Source organism: Sapajus apella, unplaced genomic scaffold (assembly GCF_009761245.1).
Source record: "Sapajus apella isolate SASKATOON/1434 unplaced genomic scaffold, GSC_monkey_1.0 scaffold2, whole genome shotgun sequence".
Taxonomy (NCBI): Eukaryota; Metazoa; Chordata; class Mammalia; order Primates; family Cebidae; genus Sapajus; species Sapajus apella.
The window spans coordinates 60,854,338-60,874,175 of record NW_022436942.1 but is presented as its reverse complement, the minus strand read 5'-3'; the positions used below and the strand labels follow the sequence as shown (position 1 = coordinate 60,874,175).

The following is a 19,838-nucleotide window of genomic DNA, read 5'->3' as shown; positions in this document are numbered from 1 at the left end:
ACTGCTGTCTCAAATCTTGCTGGCATACAGCCATACTAGGGTGCTTTTGTGACATTCTGCTGCTTCCAACCAAATGAAATGAATTTCTGTCCTCCTTGGGGAAAAACATTTTTCTAAGACAGCCTAAAGGAAGGAAGACAGAAAGTTAAAAAGAAGGTTAAATATAACCGGCACTGTTATGGAGTCTTGGATAACTTTTAAGAAGTCCAATAGCATTATTGCCTCTGCTCTCATCAGAGTTCCACACCCCTTTTCCCTGCCAGAGCATGCTTCGAGCATTTTCCCCAACTCCTCCAGGTTCTCTGTGAAGGTGAGGTAGCCCATCGAGGCTGTCTCTGTGATTGATGGTTACCATCATCTCTCCTCCCCTAGGCGCCTCCGAATCTGGACGTATTTAATCAGGTTCTGAGATCATGCACGGGAAAAGGAACACATCCCAGGGAGTCGGCTGGCTGGCCACACCACCTCTAGGGTCACTGAGAGCTAATTGACGCCGTGAAATGTGGAGCACAAAGCATGGGTCCTATTTTCCAAAGGATTGCAAGAAGGAGTGGGTAGCCATAGGCTCTAGTGAGTTCTCCTTGATAAAATCTTCATGGGAACCTGGCCACTATGAATGGTAGATTTTTAATCGCACGGGGTTTTTTCTTTTTTCTTCTTTTAAATTGTGGTAAAATATTCATGATATAAAACTTACTATTTTAACCATTTTAAGTATACAGTTCACTGGCATTAAGTACATTCACATCATTGTTCAACCACCGCCACCACCATCTATCTCAAGAAATTTTTCATCTTCCCAAACTGAAATTCCATATACATTAAACACGAACTCCCGTTGGCTCTCCAACCCCAGCCCCTGACAATCACCATTCTACTTCCTGTCTCTATGATTTTGACTACTGTAGGTAACTCATACAACTGGGTCATAAAATATTCATCCATTTGTATGACTGGCTTACTTTACTCAGTTTAATGTCTTCAAAGTTCATCCATGGGGTAATGTATATTATCTTTTTTAGGGCTGGATAATATTCCACTGGGTGTGTGTGTATGTGTGTGTGCGTGTGTGTACATACACAACCTGAGTGTCCATTGACAGATGAATAAAAAAAATGTGATATGTAGATAGATCATATATATCATATACATGTATAGATATATATATATATGTATAGAGATATCATGCATATGCTCTGTGTGTGTGTGTGTGTGTGTGTGTGTGTGTGTGTGTGTATATCACATTTGGTTTATTAACTGATCCGTCAATGGACACAAGGGTTGTTGCTACCTTTTGGCAATTGTGAATAATGCTGCTATGAACATGGATGTACAAATATGTCTCAGGACACTGGCTGCCAATTCTTTTGGGGCATATGCCAAGAAATGGAAATATTGGATCGTATGGTAATTCTATGTTAAATTTTTTGAGGAAATGCCATTGTGTTTTCCACAGTGGTTGCATCTTTTTACATCCCACCAGCAGTGCACAAAGATTCTAATTCTTCCACATCCTTGCCAACACTTGTTATTTTCTGTTGTTTGTTTCATAATATGGCTTTCTTAATTTTCCTTCCAAATGGACAACTTGTCTTTTCCAGTGTGAAGAATTTCCAGTCACCAGCCATGGTGTTATGGGGAGGTCATCTTACTAATAATATTCTTGTAAACACTCCCTTTCATGAAGGCCACAGCCCCTGTGGGTCTGAGTTAAGAACTAAAGTGCTTTCCAGAGTTCAGAATTTTTAGGAAATTTATCTCCTGACGGAAAAAATCTTATAAGTGACTGCTCTTTTCTATTTTTGTTAAGGAAAGTTACTCCCCCTTTAGGAGGAAGAAAATAGGTTCAGGAATAAATAATGTGGGGAACTTAAAGAAATGCAGGCTGTCACGTCAGACATCTGGGAACCCAGCTCCTCCTGTGCAGTCACTATGTGGCTGTGTAGCCTGAGCAGCCACTGAAATCACTGGGCCTCAGTTTCTCCATATAAAAGTAAAGAGTAATACTTGTTCCATGGGATTAACACCATACTTATCTTAATTTTTATTTGTATGAAAAAACATATGTAATATATACAATAAATACATAGAGTATATATCTACAAATGCATGTGCATATACACACATTTTCCCATAAATACTTAAATGTGATCAATTCAGAGGTACTTTTTTTTTAAAGAACACTAACTTTTTTAACTTGGCATTTTCTTTTATCTCTTCCCTACCCTTGAAAACATGACCCCCCTCTTGACCTATGTAGCCCCTGTGAACTATCTAGTATGTATCTTTCTATCATTTTCCCCATGCTTATATAATCATATCCATCAAGACATATTCATATGCATGTGGAAAGCTGTGCAAATCCCTATAAAAATGGGATGGTATCCATACTTTTCTGCATCTTGGCTTTCTCACTCCACATTTCCTCATGGAATTCCCTCCACATCAACTGGCAAGCTGTAAGTCAATCTTTCTAATGGCTTCATCCATGGTTGACTGTGCTATAATTTCTTAAACCATCTCTTTTGGTGGGAATTTGGCTTTCCTGTTCTCCACATGGCAGCCTGGAAGTGTTGTGTAGATAGTGACTCTGCTGTTCAGTGTCCCCCAGGGGTACCCTTTCTCACTCAAAATAAGATCCAAAGGCCACACAGAGGGCCACAAAGCCCTAGATTATCTCTGTACCTCCAACTGCCCCAGCATCATCTCTGCATCTCTGCCCCAGTATTCTCTGCTTCACTTGCTCTGCTCCAGTCTCGTCAGCCTCTATACTGCTCCTCAGGCCTGTTATTCATGCTCTCATTTCAGGGTCCTTGCACTTGCTGTTCTTTTAGATCTAGAAGACTCTTCACTGATATGAACATGGCTTACACTTTCACCTCTTCCTGGATTCTATCTCAGCAAGGTCTTCCCTAGTTTCCCAGTCTAAATAAGCAACTCCCCTTCCCTCTCAGCACTCCTTATTTCCCTTCCCTCTTTAATTTTTCTTCCTATCCCTTACCACTTGCTGGCGTGTTATCTGATTCTCCTCATTAGAGTGTAAATGCTACAAGAGCAGGTATTTCACTGTTTTGTTCTACATGTAGGTAGGTAGGTAGGTAGATAGATAGATAGATAGATAGATAGATAGATAGATGATAGATAGATAGATAGAGAGATAAAGTTTTATATCTTCAGTAACTCCATTAATGCCTGGTACTTAGTAGGGTTTCATAAATTTTAATTGACCAAATGAATGAATGAATGAACCTACAAAGGTCAATGTGGGATGTGGGCCATCATGGAACACAGAATAGCACATTATCAGAACCAGAACAGAGACAATTTTTGTGGCCATATGGAACTAAAGTGTCCCAAGAGATGAATCTGGTAGGTGGGAGGGTGGGAGTCAAATCAGAGCCCCAGCATGCTGAGGTGCTCAAATTTTGTCTGCAGATTGTTGGGGAAATGCTTTAGCCACCCCTCACTACCCTTGTGGGGCCAAAGTCCTTGACACATTCTTGCCTGGTACCTAGTCAAGAGTCACATAACAACAACCAACTCTTCAGTGGTTCCTTCTTTGCCAAAATATAATCTCACAGCTCTTCCATCTGACATTGAAAATCCTATGTAAATGAGTCCTGCCTATCCCACTGCCTAGCAACATGAATCCCTGGCAGTAATGGCAAAGGTCTACTTTACTGTCAGTGGAATGTGTTTTGTCAGTCCTATTTTTCAGCCTTTGCAATCTTTGGTGCATCTATATTTCCCAGGTTCAGGAGAACCTCTCTTCTCCAAGTCTCATGTTTCCATATGGAGGGTTCTCCATTAGTTAATATTCCTGGCCTCTCTTGGTACCTCCAGTCATTTTCTCCTTGGGGTAGACAATTACTAACCTGATTGGGGTTTGAAGGGAAGAACATGATGATGTTGGCGCAGCCACTTTTGAGTAGTTCTCTGTTGTGATCCGCCCATCACTGCTGATAAAACTTGTTTTTACCTTCTCTCTGCCATTAGGTCTGGATCTCCCTGTGGGAGAGAACTTTAACTGCCCGTATTAAGACTAACTTTATCTGCAAATGACAGAATACCCCAAATAACTAGGGCTTAAGTCAGATAGAAAATTATACTTTTTAAATGTAAGATATACAGAGGTAAGCCATTTCAGACAACTATGATACTTCATGGCCATCAGAAAACCCAGAGCCTCTTGTCTTGTTCCATCATTGTCACCATGCGGGTAGAACCTCATGGCCCAAAACAGCTTCCTGAGTTTCAGCCATCACATCCACTTTCCAGTTAGCAGGCAGAAAGAAGGAGATAAAGATGGACTTCCCTTTAAGGGTGCTTCCAGGTAGTTACACACAACACTTAAATCCTATTGGCCAGGATTTAGTCCTATGGCCATCTAGCTGCAAAGGAGACTGGGACTGGGAAATAGGTTTTTTTTTTTTTTTTTTTTTTCCAGGGAACATGTGCCCCACCAAAGCCTGGCAACTCTATTATTAAAGAAAAAGAGGATATGGGGTTGGGGGGCACAACTAACAATCTTGACTATCTAATTCTTGAGGGAAATCTTAACAAATTCTACTTAGCCATGGTTGAGAACCACATTCTCAACATTTTCTGTCATCAAGGAGAAATTTAGACCTCTTGTTTGTCCTGCCTCCTGTGTGAGTCTCTCAATTGTTTTAAACTCAGAAGTGGAAGAAGAAATTTATTTATTGAAGTCCAAAACTTTTAATGTATCACAAAAAAATCAGTGGAGACAGTAAACTTAATATACGTCTCGATTTTGTTTCGGAAACAAGGTACCAATACACGAAAGAAACACATGCCCTCTCACCCATCCCAATAAAAACACTGGAAATAATTACAAATAATATGAATATGAAAATATGATCATTTTGCATTATAAAATAAGCAGCTTATGAGAATAGCATGTAACAATACTGACAGATTCCTCTGGAGAGAGACAAATGAAGAAACATGGTCTTCTTGCTCCTACCCATCAATTCTAAAATGAAAGAAAGAGGCTAGTCATGTATTCCCAAAGTACAAAGGGTTGATACATAAAAACTTACTTAAAAGTGTTATATTTTTTTTTTACTAAGGTGAGGCCAGAGTCTACTTAATACTAAATTACCATGTTTTTTTTTTTTTTTTTACAGGCAGAATTGTATCCATTTTATGTTGGACCAGCAAAGCTATCCATCATTTTTATTTAAGGGCACACATTATTGAGGAGAGAGCATCACTGCTGACAAAACACATTTAAATAAGCAAGATTACTTCTCTTATTCACAGAATGATTCATTTCATGTCACACACACTTCATTTTTGACTCATAAAGTACATCGCAACAGGCTTTGTAAGACTTATAATTATTGAGGCTATTTTGGGCTGCTATTCACTGCCTTTTCCTTGCCTCTCTGCATTAATAACCAGTTTTTTCCTCTTCATTATTTAGTATCCGACCAATAGGACTCATGTCAGCCAATCGGCATCTTGGGTGATGACTCACTGGCATTCAAAAGCTTAAAAATACTGGGTCCTTATCAACAAAAATTAAGCTTGCTGCTACTCACGAAACACTGAGCTGAATCAGGGAATACAGTGGAAAGTAAGATGTGGTTTCTGCTTCAGCCCTTTCTTGCTGAAAATTTAAGTGTTAGGTTATATAGCCACTAAGATCCTTTCCAGCACTAAGGCTTATATTTTAACACAAAATAATGATTGCCATGGGCCTTCCTGCTTACAGACTGTCTTAATTTGCATTTAGCTAATTTGAGCCGCGCAGCAACCCCCAGAGAGAGACATCAGCCCCATTTAACACACCAGAAAACTGAGGCTCAAGTTAAAAAACAAACAAACAAAACTAGTCCCTACATAACTGTGACTTTCAACATCAAAATATTTTTCTTAACAATCTCACTCCATACATTTCACAATTCTGGAATTCTTTCCAGAAGATCTAGATGAGTGTGGAGTACTTTCAAGACTGGTGCCTTGAATTTTCTACATCAAAATCATCTGGGTGCTTGTTAAACATGCAGACTCCTGGGTCCCATCCCAGAGTGACTGAGTCAGAATCCATGGTGGGGCCCAGAAAAGTGGCAGCTTAACAGGTGATCTCCAGCCTACTCAAGTGTGAGCTCCACAAGAATAGATGCCCCCCCACAGGGAGAAAAGGAAAGGTAAGGTATTCTAGGCAGGGAGAAGTGAGCAAACTGAACTTTGGTGTCATGGACATTCACGGCAAGCCCAAACTCAGCAACAGGCAAATATTATCCATTGCATCCATTTCTAGATGATGTCATAGATGAATCGCTGGGTTGAACATTTTAAAGGGAGAAGGGGTGCTGACACATTTTCAGAGACTTTAGTGCCTTGAATCTCTGTAACACCTTCAACAGCTTCAGTCAGGTGCTGGCTACACAGCTGGAAGGTGAAGAGTCTGCCTCTTTTGAAACCAAGGACACTAAATTTAATCCCAGACACAATTGGATGCCAGCTTCAAAGGTCTGCTTTCTTCCTCTGGGAGCAGATTTTTCTTGATAAGTTATATCTGAGTCCTAAACAAACTGTGTTTGGTCATAATCAGAGTCCTGCACTAGAAGCCAAGGGGCTCAGGTTCAAATTCTCTTCAATCACTCTAGCCATAATGTCTATTTGTTGGCAAGTCACTGAGCTAGCTTTAAGTTAACAGGTGATTTTGTTAGAAAGACATAGGGGTGTCTCACAAATCCCCAAGGTAGATCCTGGCTCTCAGAAGACAATTCTTTCTCTATTACTCTTTATTACTTTTTTCTACCTTGCTTGACACATCTGTTCTTTTTTTTTCCTTTGCCAGCTTTTTCTGCTGCCCTATTTATAGGTCGTAACCCAGCTGCCTCTCTGTTCCCAGTAATAGCTAACAGTTACTAAGTATTTACTTTGGTCAGACACTATCTTAAACCCTTTACAAGTATTATTCTATTTATTTATTTGTTTGTTATTATCGACATAGACCCTCACTCTGTCACCGAGGCTGGAGTGCAGTGGCGTGATCTAAGGTCACTGCAACCGCGGCATCCCAGGATCAGGGGATTCTCATGCCTCAGCCCCCTGAGTAGCTGAGACTGCAGATGTACACCACCATGCCCAGCTAATTTTTATATTATTAGTAGAGATGGGGTTTCACCATGTTAGTCAGGCTAGTTTCGAACTCCTGACCTAGTGATCAGGATGTGATCAGTCTGCCTGAAGCCTTCCAAAGTGTTGGGATTACAGGTGTGAGCCACTGCACCTGGCCTTATTATGCTATTTAATCATTACAACAATTATATGTGTTAGAGATGCCATGCATACAGATGAGAAGACTGAGAAACAGAGAAATTAAGTCACTTGCTCAAGGATACACAGCTAGTTCTGTTATGAACTCCAGGCAGACTGAACTCAGAGCCAGTACATTCATGTCTTGCCACACAGATCCTTTCGGTTCACACACAAAGGTGCCTCTCCATCTAATTTCATATTTCAAAGTAGAACTATACGATTCCCGCTAAGGCAGAGGGCTGGAGTCACCAGCATAACCAACAGGAAGAGGGCTGTGCTTACAGAAATGAAGGCCTGGGGAGCCCCTGTGCTCCCTGCAGAAGTGCCCTCCATGGCTGTTAATTCAGTCAAGCAGCTTTCTATCCTTTCCCTTCTCAGGGTTTCAGGTTATTCTGCCATAAAACGAACATGTTGATTCTGCTCAGCGTTTCCAAGATGGGCATGAAACACTGGCTCCACGAGAAGCTGTGCACTCAGAAAGCTCTGCAGTCCAGTGGGAAATGCTGTTTCCTCTACCCTCTTCTGACTCTCACAACGAATGCTTATGTATTAAAGGCTTTGAAAAGTCCTGCAGTGAAGATAACTGCTTAACCTTAACATAGCACGTCCCAAATATATTTGACTAGAGAAGCTTCCCCACGCTGTTTGTATAGACACCCAACTACCTACTGACGGGAGCCACAGAAGAGTTCAAGCAGGAACGCTAGCAACTTCCAGCCACAAACACTTCAAATCCATGTACATGCATGTTTCTTCTCTCCTCCTCTCTGGCTGCAAATAGCACAAGTGCCCTTGTCCTGGATTCCATTCCCTCCTGCCTTTTCAGTAACTTTACACTATCCATTTCCACTTCTCTCCTGTATTTTCCAACCTCTTCTTCCATCAGCATAAACCATTTAAATATAGCCATGTGTCTCTTCCTAAAGAAAAACTCTCCCTGCTCCTCACTTCCCCTCCAGCTAGCCTCCTCCCTTTTCTTTCCTCCACAGCCAAACCTCTCCAGGATAAATCAAACTCTATGTCCCTTGTCTTTTCCTATGCATTCATCCAGCCTCTCCAACCTGGCTTCCCACCTCAACACTCAAATGATTCTTGCAGGAGTCACCAATGGCCTCCGTGTCACTAAATCCAAAGGACAATCTTTTGGTCCTTACCCTCCATCTCCTCTCCACAGCACATCACACTGCTGATCAAGCCTTCCCTCTTAAAATACTTCCTTTCCATTGCTTAAGAAATACAACCCTCACCTGGAAGCTCTCCTACCCCTCTTTAATTTGTTCCTCTAGCCTCTTCTTCCAAGATTCATGGCTCTTTATCCAACCTCCAACCTCTAAGTGTCAGAGTCCCTCAAGGTGAATTTTCAGCATGCCCATGACCATCTCCAGTCCAATATTCTCTCATGAAGAATGTGGTTTTATCTCCATATGCCCATTTGACGTTTCTACTTGAATATCTCAGACAGACCTCGAACTCAATATATTCAGGACATGATCTTCCTTCTACAATCTGATCCTTCTCCAGTGTTCTCAAAGTTAACAAACCAGAAACCCATGCCTCATCCTTAATGTCTTCCTTTCCTCATTTCCCATATTTACTCCAGCACTGGGTTCTAGCTAGTTTAGCTTTCAAGTAGCAATCAAATATGTCCATTTCTCTCCATTTCTACTTCTACCACCATAGCTGGAACTGACTCAGTTATCAACTGCTCTTCTGCAATAGCCAGTCCTTCTTTTTCCCTTCCTAGTTTCCTCCTATTCTTTCTCCAGACTCCAACTAGAATTATCCTTTATTTAAAATTCATTTGTCCCTTCCCAGTGCTTTTAAGATAACAGATGATGGAGAGGATGGGGAGAAATAGGAACACTTTTATACTGTTGGTGGGAGTGTAAATTAGTTCAACCATTGTGGAAGACAGTGTGGCAATTCCTCAAGGACCTAGAAATAGAAATTCCATTTGACCCAGCAATCCTGTTACTGGGTATATATCCCAAGGATTATAAATCGTTCTACTATAAGGACACATGGACACATATGTTCATTGCAGCACTGTTTACAATAGCAAAGACCTGGAACCAACCCAAATGCCAATCAATGATAGACTGGACAGGAAAAATGTGGCACATATACACCGTGGAATATTATGCAGCCATCAAAAACAGTAAGTTCGTGTCCTTTGTAGGGACATGGATGAACCTGGAAACCATCATTCTCAGCAAACTGACACAAGAACAGAAAATCAAACACCGCATGTTCTCACTCATAGGTGGGCGTTGAACAATGAGAACACATGGACACAGGGAGGGGAGCACTACACACTGGGGTCTGTCAGGGTGAAATAGGGAGGGACAGCAGGGGGTGGGGAGTAGGCGAGAGATGCCAGATATAGGTGATGGGGAGGAAGGCAGCAAATCGCACTGCCATGTGTGTACCTATGCAGCAATCTTGCATGTTCTTCACATGCACCCCAAAACATAAAATGCAATTTAAAAAAAACCTAGATGACAGGTTGATAGGTGCAGCAAACAATCATGATACACATATACCTATGTAACAATCCTGCATGTTCTGCGCACCTATCACAGAACTTAAAGTAAAATTTAAAAAAGAAAACAAAAGATAAAAACTGAAATCCCTAACATGGTCTACAAGATCCTGCCCCATCTGCTCCCTGTCTTCCTCCCAGCCGCCCTTCTATCCACATGGCCCCTTACTCTTGGCACTGTGTGGGCAGAGAAGAGGAATGGTGATGAACATTTTGCAATGCACAGGACATCCCCTACAACAGGTATTTATCCAGCCCCAAATGTCAATAATGCTAAGGTTGAAAATCCAGGTCTAAGCTAATATCTTCCCCCTTGCTAATGGTTGGCTTAAAATTCCATGCTTAAGCCAATCAAGGTATTCACCTGACTATTATTTAAGACAATCAAGGTATTCACCTGACCGCTATTACTGGTCTAGAGGTGAGTGCATATCCTAAATTGGCTTAATCTGATTGGAATGATGGACTTCTCATCACATGGCTGGAAGAGAGGTGTGCTCTCTCTCTCTCTCCCCTCCTCCCTCCCCCAACCTCCCTTCTCTCTCTCCCTCCCTCCCTCCCTCTCCCTCCTCTCTCTCCCTCCCTCCCTTTCCCTCCTCTCTCCTCTCTCTCTGTCCCTCCCCCTCCCTCCCTCCCCTCTCTCTCTTCCTCCGCCTCCCTCCCTCCCCTCTCTTTCCTCTCTCCTCTCTCTCTCCCTCCCCCTCTCCCTCCTCTCTCTCTCTACCTGCCTCCTCTCTCTCTCTCTCTCCCTCCTCTCTCTCTCTCTCCGCCTCCTCTCCACCCCAATGTGGGTTAGAAACAAGAAAGCATACACCGCCCCCCACCCCCCGCCGCCACCTGCTGCTGACAGGCATCTTAAAAGGCAGCCTAAGAACACAGCTCATACACCAAGAATGGTAAAACTGAACTTTATGGTATTGTTGAGCTACTGGATCAACCAGACCTGAAGTCTACCTTACTGCTGAACTTCTTACTATATGAGAAAAATAAATGTCCTAGCTGTATAAGCTAGTATAAATCATGTTCTCTGCTACTTGAGATGCCTTGTGCTAGTTGGCTTCAGCCTGGAATTTTAAACTATTAGTAAGGGGGAAGATATTATTAGCTTAGATCTGGATTTTCAACCTTAGCACTATCAACATTTGGGGCTGGATCAAACTGATCTATATAGTTCCTTTCAGTCCTTATTCAATGATTTTATTATTCTAGATACGGCTAAGACCCTTCCAGCCCCAGACATATTCTGTGCAAAAGTAAATGAACTAGGAGAAGGCAAGGAAGACAACATTTTAACCAAATTAAAGAATACATACTTCTTTTCTTGTTTAACACATGGGAGCTCCACATTTTCTACTCTTCTCAGCTCTATCAGGACACGATGTTAGGCAGACAATTCATTTTACTAAGATAATGACAGGTGTGTCTGTAACCCCATCAACTGCCTTCTGGCTGTTCCTATGGTTCCAATCCCAAACAGCTGTTCCTTCCCCTCCCCCTGATGATCTGGATACTTAGGAGTCATCTGTGCACCATGCAACCTTGTCCATCAGAGCCCCACCCACGGGACCAGAGACAATAGCCCACGAGACAGCTGCTGCCGTCACTTTCCATGACTGCTAGGGCCTGTCTTTAGGACAAACTAGTCTATGCTATGCTGCTGAGTTCTGTGTTAGGACAGCATTTGAACCAGACTAGTGATAGGGTTACCGAGTGCTTGTCTTAAGAGCGCCTAGGCCTTTGTATCTTATCTCATGAGTCCTCCAACCACCCTCGATGCAGGTGCTATTATTAATCCTATTTTCCAGATGAGGTAATAGGCCACAGGAAGGGTAAATAATTTGCCCAACTCCACACAGCTGGTAAATGAAGCCCTTTTTCCTGGCTTGTAGAGAATAAAGGTAGAGTGAATGAAGTCCCTGTGACTCATTTTCTTGCAATTAAATTGATCTTTTCAAAAACGTTCAATTAAAAAACAATAGATATGGAAGATAAGCTAACCAAACAGTGCAGAGAATGATCAACTGAAAAGCAAAGTCTCCCTCACTTATCCCTTTTTAATTGCCCTGTTCAGTTGCAAGGGGATAAGAACTGCTAGAAGTTTCTGAAGATTTTTGCAGAAATTCTCTTTGCATGTGCGAAGAAGCAGTTCCTCCCTTTAAACCATCTGTTCCTACTGCCTCTCCTTTTAAGGCAGCAGTCTCTTGACACAAACTGTCCTGTAGCTTCCCCCAGTGTCTTTCTTGCCTTCCCCACCTCTTTGCCCCTTCCCAGATGGCAGGAACTACCTGTTGCCACCTCCCCACCAGTCACCTGAAGTACAATCAGGGAGGAGAGCTCAGTAACCAGCATCTTGTGAGGAGAGAAAGAAAAAAAGAGACAAAAAACAACAACAAACCAACCAACCCTGAAAAGCACAGTATTTCCTGTGGTGCTATGGGCAGCTCTTTCTTTCTTTTTTTTTTTTTTTTTGTGTGTGTGTGTATAGAACATTGTGATTTTTTATTTATTTATTTATTTTTATTGCATTTTAGGTTTTGGGGTACATGTGAAGAACATGCAAGATTGTTGCATAGGTACACACGTGGCAGTGTGATTTGCTGCCTTCCTCCCCATCACCTATATCTGGCATTTCTCCCCATGCTATCTCTCCCCAACTCCCCACCCCCCGCTGTCCCTCCCCTATTTCCCCCCAACAGACCCTGGTGTGTAGTGCTCCCCTCCCTGTGTCCACGTGTTCTCATTGCTCAACCTATTTCTTTCTCATGTTTGAGTTGTCACTGTAATTCTACAGGCTCTGACTTGTTGCCTAAATGTCAGAGTGAACCCTCAGTTGGACAGTTAAACAAACACGTAAGGTCACTGGCAAAGACAGACATTCCTAGGGATCTGTGTTCTGGAGTCTCCCGAGTGAAGCTGGGTTCTCATGTTAATTTGGGGTCCACCCTTTGCTCTGCTTTCACCACAAGCTGTTTGTTTTGTTATTATTTAAGCTAAACTGCAGCTCTCGGAAAAGCCCCTAAGAAATAACCTTTCAAACAGGGCCTTCCAAATGCATGAATGCTTCAAAATGTATGCTGTATTTGGAAGTGGTGCACAATCCTACTCACTGCTAATCTCAGCACACTTTCCATATCTCCATAGCATTTCTCAATAGCAGCAGCTTAAGAATAGGGAGTAACAGACAGCTATTCCTCATAAAACCAAATGGAAATTGGGCAGTGGGCACTGGATCTCTCTATGGCCCAATGAATGCTATTCCCATCTCAGAAAGATGCAAAGCTGTGTCTCAAGTAAATGGAGTGGGGGCTCCATGCTCACACCTGGAGGATTCCATGATACTGGCTCATGCTACTTTGAGCAGTGTCCTAGTCCAGAAAGAAGAGTTATGACTCAGTGGTGCACAATAAAAATAAACTAAGATACCTCATGATTATATACATGCCATCAACCCATAAGGCACTCTTCAATTTTGGACCAGGTAACGAAGGCCTCTCCTTCCAAGATAAGGTATAAAATATGAAGATCTATTCTTGTTTCTTTCTTTTTTTTTTTTTTTTTTTGAGACAGGTTTTCACTCTGTTGCCCAGGCTGGAGTGCAGTGGTGTGATTTCGGCTCACTTCAGCCTTGACCTCCAGAACTCAGGTGATCCTCCCACCTCAGCCTGCCAGGTAGCTGAGATGGCAGGCATGTGACACTATGCCTAGCTAATTTTTTGTGTGTTTTAATAGAGACTGGGTTTCTCCATGTTGCCCAGGCTGGTCTTGAACTCCTGGGCTCAAGCAATCCACCTGCCTCAACCTCTCAGAGTGTTGGGATTACAGGTGTGAGCCACCATGCCCAGCCCTAATCTTGCTTTAGACACTGCTCCATCTCTCTTTCAATGTCTATCACCTCCACTTTGATGCCATATACCTCCTTAGTCCTACTCCACTCATCAGCTACCACCGCCACCACCAAACAAGACATCTGGTACTTCCTAGTTGTACCACACCTGGGCTGATATCCCAAGTTCCATCTTGTGTGCAAGACTAGAGCATAACTTTCTAATTTCAGGAAGTCTTCGTTGATCCATAGTGCTTGCCTGGTGGGTGTTATCTAAGTTCAGATGGAAAAATTAATGTTTCTCTCATGGGTACACAACAGGGGAGTTGGGGAGTTGGATTGCTGTGGGATTGCCACCCTAGCAAATCCCTTCTCTCTAAAATAGACCTGATGTTTAGCATCTCTCAGAAACTGCAGTAGGTTCATGTTACACATATTTGTTGAGCACCTACTATGTGGCCAACACAATTGTTGGCACCTGAGATAAATTCACAAATGATGCAAAGAACCTCTGCCTTTGTAAAGCTGGCATTCTACAGGCAGTAAAAAAGAGAATGGGAGTGAAAGCGGAGACAGTAAACAATAATCATGATATGAGAAATACTATTTAAAAAGGAGGAAAAGAGTAAATATGGGTAAAAGTGATTAGATATGGCGAGGGCTCAGATTGTCATTTAAAATAGTTTAGGGAGGTCTCAGTGAGGAAGTGCCCAAATAGATGGCACAGAGTCCTTAGTATAGGTGCTCCTTGAATGCCTGCAAGAGGAAGGTGGCAGTAGAGTGGAAGAGGAATGAAGCTGGAGAGAGTGGGAGGTGACAGGACAGTGAGAGTTGGGGAAAGTGGACACTGAAGGAGCTTTTACACAAGGAAAATGAGGAGCCATAGAGATACGTGTTGCTTTTTGCCTGCCCAGCATCTTTGGTTACACTTCCCTAATTTTCCCACTTCTCCCCTGCCTTCATTTAGAGTGAGTTAGGTGGGACTGTTGAAATGTCACAATTTGGGTTCACACATTCAGGTATGGCAAATAAATATCCTGGTCATTTGATCCATACTAAGCCTAATGTAGACATTTGACCCACATTAAACCTAACCTCAATTCCAAAATTTTCACTGAACTGAAAAAAAGGGGGTGTGTGATCTTTCTTCCTAGGTTGCCAAGTTGAGAGAGCATACATCTGGAGCTGTCAGCAGCCATTGTGGCATCATGAAGCAGAAGCTTGCCTAAGAATGATGCCAGCCCAGAAGAACACAGAGCCTAGGAACAAAGAGACACAGATCCCCATTGACATCATTTGAGCACCTGGATTCAGCCTTACCTGAAGCTGATATCCCTAGCCTTTATAGTTATATGTTAACAATTTCCCTTTTTAGCTTGAACTAATTTGTTGGATCTCTACTCTTTGAATGAAATAAGTCCCGACTACAACATTAATGAATGCAAATGAGTTGTCTTTTACCATGGCCTTAGTGTCTTGTCTCTTCAACTAAAGGAGTAATTAATGGAGGGTGAGAAGGCAAGGGGTGCAATGTGAGTTAAGGAGTAAAGTTTAAGAGAATTGCTAGTCATACTCCTGTCCTGTAGCTTTCATTGCCAAGACCATGAAATTCCTACCTGTATGTTCAGTCTCACCTCAGTCCATGAGAACTTTTCCAGGCACATGGAAATATTGGCATCGAGGCTCAAGTTAAGAATCAAGTAAGCCTTGCATTGAAGCCCCTCTCACCTTGTAGCCAGCTCCCCAGTAAACTGACCTCCTGTTCTCCCCACCCCCACATGTCTAAGTTCCCTTTGCTTCTGAAAGATGCCAACAACTTGATTTCCTTCCCTAAACCTCAATTTCCCTGTGCCTGCCTGTGGTAGCCCTGAATTGTTAGCCCTGATTTACACCCTTGCCATGGCCTATTCGTGGGTGGAAGATACTTCCTTACTCTTTGACTTTGGGCCTGGTCATGTGACTTGCTCTGGCCAATGGCATGTTGGTAGAAATGGCAGCGTGCTTGTTCTGAGCTTTGGCCTTCGGAGGCCTTGCATATTTCCATTTGCACACTTGTGCCTTTGTTATCACTATGAGAAGACCATGCACCAATGATCGCGCTGTTCTCAGGAGGAAGAAGAGAAATTTAGTCTCTCCAGCTGCCATTGCCTTAAGATCAACTACTCCAGCCTAATCACAGACCTATAGCTGTAAACCTATAGCTATAAACCCCAGTCCAGCCTACATGAACAAACCACAATCTGCAAAAGTGTTAGCAGTAATAAATTATCTTAAGCCATAGAATTTTGAGGTGATGTTATGAAGCAACTGTTAACTGATACAATGACTTCTTGATACTGACTGCCAGTATCACCCTCCTGGCCCATATTTTTGGGCATTCTTTGATAACCTTCACCTCCAAGACATCCTGGACATCCTGGAGTAGGTTATTTGGACTCTGTATATGTGAGAGGAAAGACCTACACAGTCTTCTGTACAGTTTTGTTTTTTTCTCTGTATAGTTTTCAGATAAAATATAAGATGCCCACTTTAATTTGAATTTCAGTTAAAAACTGAATACTTTTTGGTATAAGTATGTCCCAGGCAATATTTGCAAATTTATCCAAAATTCAAATTTAACTGGGAATTCTGCATTTTTATTTGCTAAATCTGGCAATTCTATTCATCTACCACTCACTCTGTTTGGCTCTGGAGAAATAAAAAGACAGGACCCCTCCCCCTGGCACACACAAATATACACATGCTTCACTTCAGGTTTAAAATGAAGTATTCTATTACTATTCTATTACAGAAAATTTCTTTGCAATGAAAGTTTAGAGTATGTGCTTTTGTCAGTCTGTTTAAAGTGATTGCCCTGTGAATATTCTTTCTGAATTCCAAGGCACACAGGTGAGCAAAGGAAGATATGTGGAATTATTTCCACTTTCCAATCAGTTAACTGAATCAGGGTAAGGACTCCATTTCTCTCTAACCATTATGAAATCGTTTCATTCTCAATATACCGGGGTGAAACATAGAGTTAAATACTAGAAGTTATGTATTTAAGCTATGAGATTGCAAGTGGCTGCTTATCATTCCTTAGTTCATAGGAGGACCATATCTTTTATTGTCAATGTGATTAAAGGCTTCAGCTTCAAAATAAATCACATGTCCAAGGGGCTTTCATTTTCCCTTTGAGAAATGGGCATAATTCACTTTTCTTTAATGTTATTCCAACTAGCGTTGTGTTACAATGGGGTGTTTGTGATGCCCCAAAAACATTTTTGAAACTATTCTTATCTTTCCAGGCTCTTGCTAACAGCCACCACAATACTCTCTTGGGAATAAGTGTGCCTCCTCCAGCAAAGACTCAAGAAATAAATTAATGGACTCTGGTATTTGGATCCCCTGGGTGGAAGAGAGAAAAGTTTGCATATAAATTATTTTCCATAAAAAGCTTTATCAAATGGCCAAAACACAGCATACTAGGCAACTCGTTCCAGGTTCATTTTCAATCAGCACTTTGTGAGCACCTACCAGGTACCAAGCAGTTCATATACTAGTAGTGCTTGGCCTTGACTGCATGTTAGAATCATCTAAGGAGGTCTGGAAATGACTCCTCTCTGGAGCCCACCTTCAGAGATTCTAGCTCAATTGGTATTGTTTTGAGGTGGGGACTGAGCATCAGTATTTTTAAAAGTTCCCCAATAGTTCTAACATGGAGGCAGCAAGAAGGACCACTGATGTATAGAGTTTTGTTTACTCTGCCCAGCAATATGACAAGAGCAGCAGCACAAGGGTGCCTGTATAACATATGAGGCAGTAGCTCACTATAAAGCAGTCTCTATGACTGCCTCCTGGAGCCTGGGCCCTCTTTTATGCTCCATTTCATGCCATGACAGCTCATATTACTAGCGCTTTGCAGGACTTGGTTTTGTTATTTTAATAAAATCCTCTACAAAGAGTATATCAGTGCTCTAAGCATCTCAGAAAATTTAACTTCACATAACAAATAATGACAGAGATATTTTGAACTTCATATTATAAAGTGTTTAACATACTATCAGTAAAGGAATAGTGTAACTAGCATTCCTTACCCATCACTCAGCCTCAACAATATACACATTTATCTAGTCTTCTTTCTCCTCTATCCTCCAGATGTTTGTTTTGTTTTACTAGATTATTTTAAAGCAAATCCCAGGCATCGGATTATTCATTCACCTGAAACTACTCCAGCACTTCTCTATAACACCTAAGAAGTCTTTTTTATCATGGTAGAATAAATATAACATAAAATTTACCATCATAAGCATTTTTAAGTGGAAGCTCACAGGCATTAAGTGTATTCACATTGTTGTACAACCATCACCATCCAACCATCAGTATTTTTAATCTTCCCAAGCTAAAACTATGAATCCATTAAACACTAAGACCCCATTTCTCCCTGACTGTAGCCCCTGGCAACCACCATCCTACCTGTCTATGAGTTTGACTACTCTAGGTAATTCCTATAAGTTGAATAATACAATATTTGTCTCTTTGTGTCTGACTTATTTCACTTAGCATGATGTCATCAAGGTTCACTTATACTGTAGCATGAAACACCTGAGAACCTTTTTCCTTTAGCAAAACCATAGAACCATTATTAACCTTAAAGAAATGAATAATAGCTCCTTGATGTCATCTCATACCCAATTTGGGTTCATTTTTCTTTGGTTGTCTCAAAAATATCTCTTTATATTTAGTCTGTGAAACAAGGACCCAAACAGGATCTATCATTGCTTTTGGTTGAAATATCTCTGAAGTTTCCTTTAATCTAAAGATACTCCCTCACCCAAAACCTGGCACTTTTCTGTGTTAAAAAAAAAAAAGCAATGGATAATTTATCCTGTAGAACTGTCCACACTTAGAGTTGGCTGGTTTCATCTTGTGCCCTGTGATACATTCAACATGCTTCTCTTTCCTTATTATTTCCTATAAATGGTAGGTAGACCTAGCAGCTTTACTGATAGCAAACTGCGGTCCCATTTTTTGGCAAGAAGATTCCACAGGGAGTGCTACATCCATCATGTTGTGCCACTCAGGAGGTCTGCACATAGGTCATCCTATGTTTAGTGATGCTAAGATTGCTGAAACTTATCCTTCCATCCCACTTCCACATGATATAATTTTAACACTGAAAGAAGACTTACATATCAGCTACTCGGTGTTTACGGCCCGCTGCCCAGCTTTTCTCTTCTGTTGAAAGCAAGGAACAGGTCCAGAGATGTTAACGGCTTGTTCAACATCAATTGTTTGTCAACCAATATTTACCGAGCTCCCACTCCTAGGAGAACCTGAGGCTCTTCCCATGTGACGTCTCACCACTCTTCCTTGTGCTTCTACCTGGCTCAGTTCTTTTTTGTTTTCTTTTTCCTTTTTATGCTTCATTGAGGTATAACTGATATACAAATAATTGCTCATATTTAATGTGTACATTTTGATGAGTGTGGACATATGCGTACAACCGTGGTACCTTTTACCACAATCAAGGTACTAAATATATCCACCACCTCCAAAAATTACCTTGTATTGTTTTCTGAGTTGGTTTGTTGTAAAAACATTTAACATAAGCTCTATCCCCTTAGTGTATTTTAATGTATAGAATACTGTATTATTAACTATAGGTAATATGATGTACAGAAGATCTGAAGAACTGACTTGTCTTGCAACATGGCTGAGTTCTTAAAGGTTATGAAAACTGCCTAGAGCAGACCACAAGCCCCAAGAAGGCAGAAGATCTTATCTGTTTATTCCCCCATTGAAATCCCTGGACAGAGCACAGTTCCTGGCACAGAGTAGAAGGATGATACATATTTGTTGTATAAAAGAAAGGAAGAATGAATGAATGAATGCATGATTCATTAATTAAATTAAAAGATTCATAAACTTTAGGGTACTTCTCCAAATGTATGTTTTTTCTAATCTCCTTTATGATCTTTATAAGAGTGCCCAAAAAGTACTTATTAGATTCTGCCCGTGATTTCATTTCAATATGAATTTTAGAAACTTGTAAAATACAGTGATTCTTTGCCAAGTGCTTTTTTGAGGAGATCTCACAAGGAGCCTAGGACTGGCATTGAGTTTGCTAAAGGGCTTTGACATCTCTTATCTGGATGCTCCATTGCCCATCTGTAATTCCCAGAAAGCAGCCAGAGT

At 41.4% G+C, this 19,838-nt stretch overlaps 1 long non-coding RNA gene across 2 annotated transcripts in view; it reads right to left on the bottom strand.

The window, feature by feature from the left end:
• LOC116565726 overlaps positions 1-19,451 on the bottom strand; it is a 331,307-nt gene extending 311,856 nt beyond the window's left edge. For both annotated transcript variants that reach the window (XR_004275566.1, XR_004275568.1), the window contains exon 1: positions 18,833-19,451. This is a non-coding gene — a long non-coding RNA (uncharacterized LOC116565726). The remainder of the gene's footprint in view (positions 1-18,832) is intronic.
• Between the last annotated feature and the right edge of the window lie 387 nt (positions 19,452-19,838).